This window comes from Carlito syrichta, unplaced genomic scaffold (genome assembly GCF_000164805.1).
Source record: "Carlito syrichta isolate Samal-C Ts95f unplaced genomic scaffold, Tarsius_syrichta-2.0.1 Scaffold145306, whole genome shotgun sequence".
Lineage (NCBI taxonomy): Eukaryota > Metazoa > Chordata > Mammalia > Primates > Tarsiidae > Carlito > Carlito syrichta.
Window position 1 is genome coordinate 102,584 of NW_007089402.1, and position 7,581 is coordinate 110,164.

The window sequence follows — 7,581 nt, forward strand, 5'->3', positions numbered from 1 at the left end:
CCGGCCGCTTCCTTCCACCGGGCGGGAGGGCCGGAGGGGGAAGGAGCCTGGCGGGGAGGGGGCGCGGTGCTGACTCCGGGCTCTGCCCCCTGCCCGCTTGACGTCGCTGTAAGCACCGGCCGGGACGGCTGTTTCACTGCAGCTTCCAGGGCCCCGTCTCCCGGGTCAAGTAGGGCCGGGGTGGGACCCGGGGATCCACTTTTTGTGAAACGTCGGCGAAGAGAGCTTTGCAATAGGAAGGCCCCTCTCGGCCTGGAGACAGCGGAGAGCCTGGCCTGGGCGATGGGGATGGGATCCAGAGGCCACAGCTTTCCGGCCGTGTGACTGACGTCTCTGTGCCTTGAGTTCTTCCTGCCTAAAATGGAGGCAGCATTCCGCCCGCAAGGTTCCGTAAAAGCAAAGAGATCCGTGTAAAAGAGCCTTGCAGGCTTCACCGCCATTGCCGTGATGATTCGCGGTCTCTGCCGACCCCTCAGGCAGGGAGAGAAGCCACCCTGACCACGGCGTGGTCAGCTCAGTTGCCTCTGCCTCTAAGAAGGCCGCCCTGATTCAGTCTCTTGGGAGGACTCCTCCCTTTGGACCGCACACCACTCTTCCGCCCGCATCTGGTCCTCCTCTCCTGTGCCTGGGACTGACTGCAGTAAGTGTCATTATTTATGCAAAAACGTGAGTTCCTCCCCTGGGGCTCCTCAAAGTCAGAGGTGACAAACCTGAGTTCACGTCTCAGTTCTGCCACACGTTGGCTGTGGGGTCTTGGTCTGTGGGCCCACATGTCCAAGCCTCTATAGCTGTTGAATATGAAGGTTTAAGTGCAGTAATGCCTGTAATGTACTGTCATGTCTGTTGCCCAGTTGGCCAACTTGGGCAAAAGAAGATGCAAGCTTGGGATCCTGAGGAAGGCACCATAAGGGGTGACTTTTGGTCTGGACTTTTAGAGTCAGGAAAATTTGCAGCAGCTTGGATGGACTTAGAGTTTATAATACTCAGTGATCTCTCACAGAAGCAAAGAACTGAGTACCACATGTTCTCACTCATAAGCCGACCCTGAACATTGACCATAATACTGTAAGAAAGGGAAACTGCCAGGGGAGGGGGGAGGGGACACCACTTCATCAATAAGGGTACCTGATATCAAGCCAGGTGGTGGGGACCAAAATAAGGCCCAAACTTTACCTATACAGTGACCATTTGTATACCCGAATTGTACCCATCTTTAAAATAAAAAATTGTAAGCCGGGCTTGGTGGCTCAGCCTGTAATCCCGCGCCTTTGGGAGGCTGAGGTGAGTGGGCTGCCTGAGCCCGCGGGTTCGAGACCCGCCTGGGCAGGCGAGACCTCATCTCTACAATAAATCAAAAATTAGCCGGGCGTGGTAGCGCGTGCCTATAGTTCCAGCTACTTGGAAGGCTGAGGCGGAAGGATCACCGGAGCCCAGCAGGTCAAGGCTGCGGTGGCTGGGACTGCACTCCAGTCTGGGTGACAGAGCGAGCCTCCAACTCAAAAAATAATAATAATAAAAAATAAATAATAAAATAAAATAAAAAATTTTAAAAAATGGTTGTAACAGCCAAAGAAGTGGTTATATTCTCCATTTACATCTATAAATGGACAATTCCTGCTCTGAAATGTATTGCTGCTGTCCGTCTGAAAATTGAACGAGAATTAAAGAGAGCAAAGTTGAACCCACGCTGTGGTCCTTCCTGAAACCAGCTAAAAGACAGTGAAGGGATTCACTGAAATATTGGAAACCAGACACGGCCAACAAAGAATGGTAACTGACTGAATCCTAACCAGACAATAAAGTTGAAAAATAGCTCAATTTACACGGTGGAACTCCCAGGTGGCTCCAGAATTGGTTGTACCAGGTGGGTGAGTGGGGAGGCTAAAAACAGGAAGATTGTTTGGAAATCTATTTACGGAGCAATCAACCTCCCAGATACCCTCCCTGCCAGCAAAATACAAATACTTTAGGCAGGAGAAATACAACACTCCAGGCAGGAGATAGGAGGAGATTTTCTGTTGACCAGCTGGACAGAGAAATGGTCTGTACAGAGCTCCAACCTTGTGCAAAGGGCATCAGATCTGTTTTAGTGTCTCATTCTTAGTACAAGCAGATGGCAAAGGGTAAGCATTTAGGGAATGCCTCTAATAAGAGAGACAGATGTCAAAACAAATAACAGGGAAACAAAAAGAACTAGAAAGTAGCAACTATGCAAAAAGGGGAAGACTTAATGGAAAACTACGCTTGAAGTCCTAAGAAATAAGATGTTGCACCCATGAACAAGAATGGGAAGCTACAAAAAAAGAACTCTTGGAAATTAAAAACACAGTTGCAGAAGATGAAAATCTCAAAAGAATGGTGATGTACCCAAGAAAATAAAGGAAAAAGGCCAAGGTGGAAAACAGAAAAGAAAAGATAATTACAGAGCTAGTCAAGAGAATTCAACAACTGAATGACAGAAGTTCTAGAAAGAGGGATTCGAGAGATTGCCCAAGAACATAAATACACGAGTTTCAGGTTGAAATGACCCATTGAAGACTCAGCACAATGCGTGGAAATAGATTTACACCAAGACCTCAAAACTTCAGAACCCTGAGAACAAAGAGAAGATCATAAAAACTTCCAGATAGATGGGAAATGTAAGCAGCCTCACACAAGGAATTCAGAATCAAAATGTCATCGGATTTCTCAGTAGCAAGGTGGGAGCTAGGAGACAATGGGAATGCACCTCCCAAGTTCTGAGGAAAATTCCATCCCGGAATTCTGTACCTGGCCACATGATCATCAAGCATGAAGACGGAATACATGGTCAGATGTAAATTCTCTGCACACTTCCGCTGGGAGCTGCAGGAGATGTTGCTTCAGCAGAAATGAGGGTGGAAACCAAGGACAAGGAAGGCATGGCATCAGGGAAGAGGACGTGCAACCAAGGAGAGGCACAAGGGACTCCCCTGGCCAGTGGCAGAAAGCAACTCATCCTGACTGGAACAGGACACAAGGCACTGGAAGGGATTTCTTTAAGAGGATGAAATTGGCAGACGTATTGAGAGATTTACATAAATAATTATAGGATAAGACATGGCTCAGCTGTCACTAGCATTCACGTGGCCTCAGCAAGCAGACAATGAACACTCTTCTAGCCAGACTTGTGGTGTACAAGATATACCCATGGAACAAACTGCACACGAACCCCTGGAATCTTAAAAAAAAAAAACAAAACTTGCCTGGGTGTGGTGATCACACCTGTAATCCCAGCACTTTGAGAGGCTGAAGTAAGAGAATTGTCTGAGCCCAGGAGTTTGAGATCAGCCTGGGCAACATGGTGAGACTTTGTCTCTTCAAAAAATTTAAAAATTAGCTAGACATGGTGGCACATACCTGTAGTCCCAGTTACTTGGGAGGCTGAGGCGGGAGGATCACCTGAGCCTAGGAGGTTGAGCCTCTGCACTCCAGTCTGGGTGACAGAGTGAGACCCTGACTCAAAAACAAAAAGACTTGTAATGTAATTATATCAAGAAGAGGTAGGAAGACACAAAATATACATTTGGGTAAGGATAGAGAAACTGAAAAATCGAGAAGAAGCAATAGAAACAAATAATTTCAAGTCAAAAGCAGTTGCCTCTGTAAAGAGAAAAGTGTGTGTGTGTGTGTGTGTGTGTGTGTGTGTGCGCGCGCGCTGGAGGAGCCGGGAGCTTGTTCTGCTGCTTTCCATTACAAGTCTTTTAGACTGTCTCAACTATGTGCTTGCACAACTAAATTTCTTTGAATTGAGTGACAAGCCCCTGTGTCAGGGCTTCCAGTGGCAGGAGGGTGGGCATTTTCAGCAAAAGGCCTGCCTGGTACTGAGCACCTGCAAGACAGCAGGAGAGGCACGTGCTGGGGACCCTGGGATACTAAGTGGGCGGGTGGGATGCGTTCGTCTATGGGGTGCCTTGCCTTGCCTTGAGAAGTCTCTGAGGCCCCTGTGGCGCTACGAGATGCTTCTTTCGCCTTTATCACACTCTCCGCTCTGTGGTCACTGTCTAGCTTCCACCAGCTTCCTTCTTTTGTCCAGCCTCATCTCTCCCAATAGCCTGGGACCTCCCCAAAGACAGTGACTTCAGCCTGGTGATGCAGAGAGACCGCTCAATAAATAATTGCTGGATGGGGCTGAGTATGGTGGTTCGCGCCTGTAATTGCAGCACTTGGGGAGGCCAAGGTGGGAGGTCTGCTTGAGCCCAGGAGTTCAAGACCAGCCTGGGCGACATAGTAAGACCATACCTCTAAAAATAAATAAGCAATTTGCTGGTTGCATGAAGGGTCAGCACCTAGTGAGGGCCGGGCACATACTTGTTGAACACAGTAATACTTCATACTAATTGAGCAGGAAGGACTTCTTCCTTGGACCCATCTTAGTCTGTGTTTTGGGATGAGTCCTTGGTAACCGTGCATTGCCTGGATATGTTGCGTGGACGTGGCCTCTCTGACTTCCAGCCTGCTGTGTGATTTTAAACACGTCTCATAACCTTTCAGAAAGGGGCCAGGATTTCCCCATACATCAATATAGGAAAAGGGGTAGAGAGTGACTTCCTTCCTCTGGGAGGAAGATCCGAGAGGAGCCTTCTTACTCCAGAAGATCTCTTCACCTGTGTTTCCCAATGTCTGCTTGTTTTGTTTTTGTTTTTTGAGTTGAAGTCTCATTCTGTCACCCAGGCTGGAGTGCAGTGGCATGCTCACAGCCACTGCAGCCTCCACCTGCTGGGCTCAGTTGATCCTTCCGCCTCAGCCTTCCAAGTAGCTAGAACCATAGGCATGTGCCACCACGCCAGGTAATTTTTTGCTTTATTGTAGAGACGAGGTCTTGCCAAGATTCCCAAGCTGGTCTCCAACCCCTGGGCTCAGGCAATCCTCTTGCCTCTACTTCCCAAAGTCCTGGGATTACAGGCGTGAGCTACCACGCCCAGCATTGTCGGCTTGTTTTAAAAAGTGGGTTACAGGTCTCACACCAGACCTGCCTGGTCTCTGGGAGGTGACCTGGGAATTGAGTGGGATGTTGGGTTTGGACATGCACACCTGAGGGTTCACAGGTGTCCAGAAGACCTCCCCCGGGGTGATGGCTCATGAGGAGGGGCCCGGGGACGCCTAGGTGGGAGGAATGATTCATCCATGCACGCCCCGCCCAAAGCTACTCCTCACTGTCCCTGGGCCTGGCTTCCAGCGACCAGCATGCTGAGTGAGTCCTGTGTCTGGAAGCAGGTGTTGGCCAGATTCCCTCACCCCCTGAGAATGTGCGGGCTGGGGCCCAGGCTGCTTCCCTCTGTTTGGTGCGTTACTGAAGACAACGGCGCCATGGGCCCCAGCAGAATTTCATGGGACACTCTTGGACCATCTGGCCCAGAAGGTCCACAAACTTTCGATTTTACAAACTGATGAACTTTAAATAAAGAGGGATTGTCCAACATAAAGTTATCAACTTCTTAATTTCTCTAAGAAAGGAACATTAAAAAAAGAAGAACCCTGGCAATGTTCTTGTCTTGATCCGGGTGGTTACACGGTGTGTTCTCTTAGTGGAAATGCATCGAGCTGCAGGACTGTCCAGAAAGCGCATCAGACTTTCTACAAAGTTTACTTGAATAATAATCATCGGCCAGGCTCAGTGGCTCAGCCTGTAATTCCAGCACTTTGGGGGGCCGAGGCGAGTGGATTGCCTGAGCCCGCGGGTTCGAGACCAGCCCAGGCAACTTGGCGAGACCTCATCTCTACAATAAATTAAAAAGGGCGTGGTAGTGCGCACCTGTAGTCCAGCTACTTGGAAGGCTGAGGTCGAAGGATTGCCCGAGCCAGCAGGTCGATACTGGGGTGGCCGTGAGTGTGCCACTACATTCCAGCCTGGGCAACAGAGTGAGACTCCCACTCAAAAAAAAAGAAGAATGATCATCTGCTACCACTCCATCATTTCATCTAAAAAACAAACATTTTAATGCCAACAAATGAGAAAGGCATCATCTCAATAAAGGATAGTCGGTCTTTCTTTAAAAAAAAAAAGGGGGGGTGGGCAGTGTTACATTTACAATTGCATACCTCAGATGTATGATAGCAAAAAAACCCCAAAAAACCAAAACCTCCAGGGAGGAGTCGTCAGAAGCTTTATTTCCCAATATTACTCACACGTCTGTTTTGTCCATTTGGGGATTCAGACGCGAAGCAGAACTCTTTCTTCAGCTTGTTCTCAAGCTTTATCTCAGTTGTTGAGAAAAATCCAGCTTCACTTGTTGTCTGAAGGGAAATGGAAGCCACGCCCAACATAGTTCCACTGAACCTGGAATGTTCTCTGACTCCCGAGCCAGGCTGAGAACTAAGACAGCACTGCCAGCCCCTGCTCTCCCTGAGGCCGGAAGGGCCCGAGGCCAGGTCGGGGGGACTCAGAGCCATTGGCACCCTGACCACCAGGCTCAGAGTAGTCACAGATTTGTCTGAAAGGAATGCTGCAGACCAGGAAGACCCTGGCCGGTCGGTCAGCCCATCTGTCTGGAGACCATCTGCCAGACTCTCCATGCAAAAACTGAGGCCCAGCGGGAGGGGGTGAGCAATACCAGGTCACACAGCAAATTAGTGAAGAGCCCGGAACCTGAGCCCTGTGTTCTCCCGCCCACCCTGGCTCTGGAGCTCCCGTGGCCGCCCTGCCCTGACCTTGAACGCCGCTCACGGGTCGGGTCGTCCCTGCCATGGTGGAGGTAAGCACTTCTGTGCTCCGGCTCTGGTGGCTGGAGCTGGGCTGGTCCTGCCCTGCAGGGAATCGAGTTACCTGCTTGGAGGGGCCCCTCAGGAGCCAGCCGCTCTCCAGCTTGGCAGGGGGACAACTTGGCGAGGCTGGGGGTGGAGGATGCCAGAGCTGCCACAATGGAGGGCTTCAGCCATCCCACTCCTTCAGGGCTGCTGTCACCAAACCCTGGCTGCCACCCTGGCTCTGGGCAGAGGCTGGCGGGAGTGGGTGGAGGAGAGAGCCTGCGAGGAAGGCTCTGCCAGGCAGGGGCAGGGAGTGGCGGGGACAGGGTTGGCCTCTGCAAAATGGGCCTCTTTCCCGCCTAGAGAGCTTTGCTTGGCCAGGCCTCCTCCCTACTTTCCTCTCCTCAGAGACACGCCTGGTCTCCACCATTGCACAAAGCCTCTTTGATTAATGATGCCATAAGGAGGCTGTTTTAGGGGATCCGTGCCTGGCCACCCCTTGGGCCTTCCCCACCCTGTTTGTGAAATGGCCAGTTGTGAGGATGTGGCTATATCCATGTTCCTGTCACCGCTGATAGGGAAGCTTTCGACCCAGCACTGTGGTGAGGGAGTGAGGGGACCCAGAGGACCCAGTCGTACCCTGAGTAGAGGGATCGGGACCCTTAATTTCTCTACCGCGTGTCAAAGCGACTCAAAGCAGAAAGAAGATCCAGTGAAACAGATGTTCCAGGCACTTTAAAGGTCTCAGTGTTTGTTGAATGGCTGATTGAACAAAGTTCAGCCTTAAAAGATTTGAAGTAAGGCGCCACTGAATGCTCATGAGCCCAGCTGCTGGCCCGCAGATCTGCAGCCTTCCCTGCCTTGAAAATTCCTGTG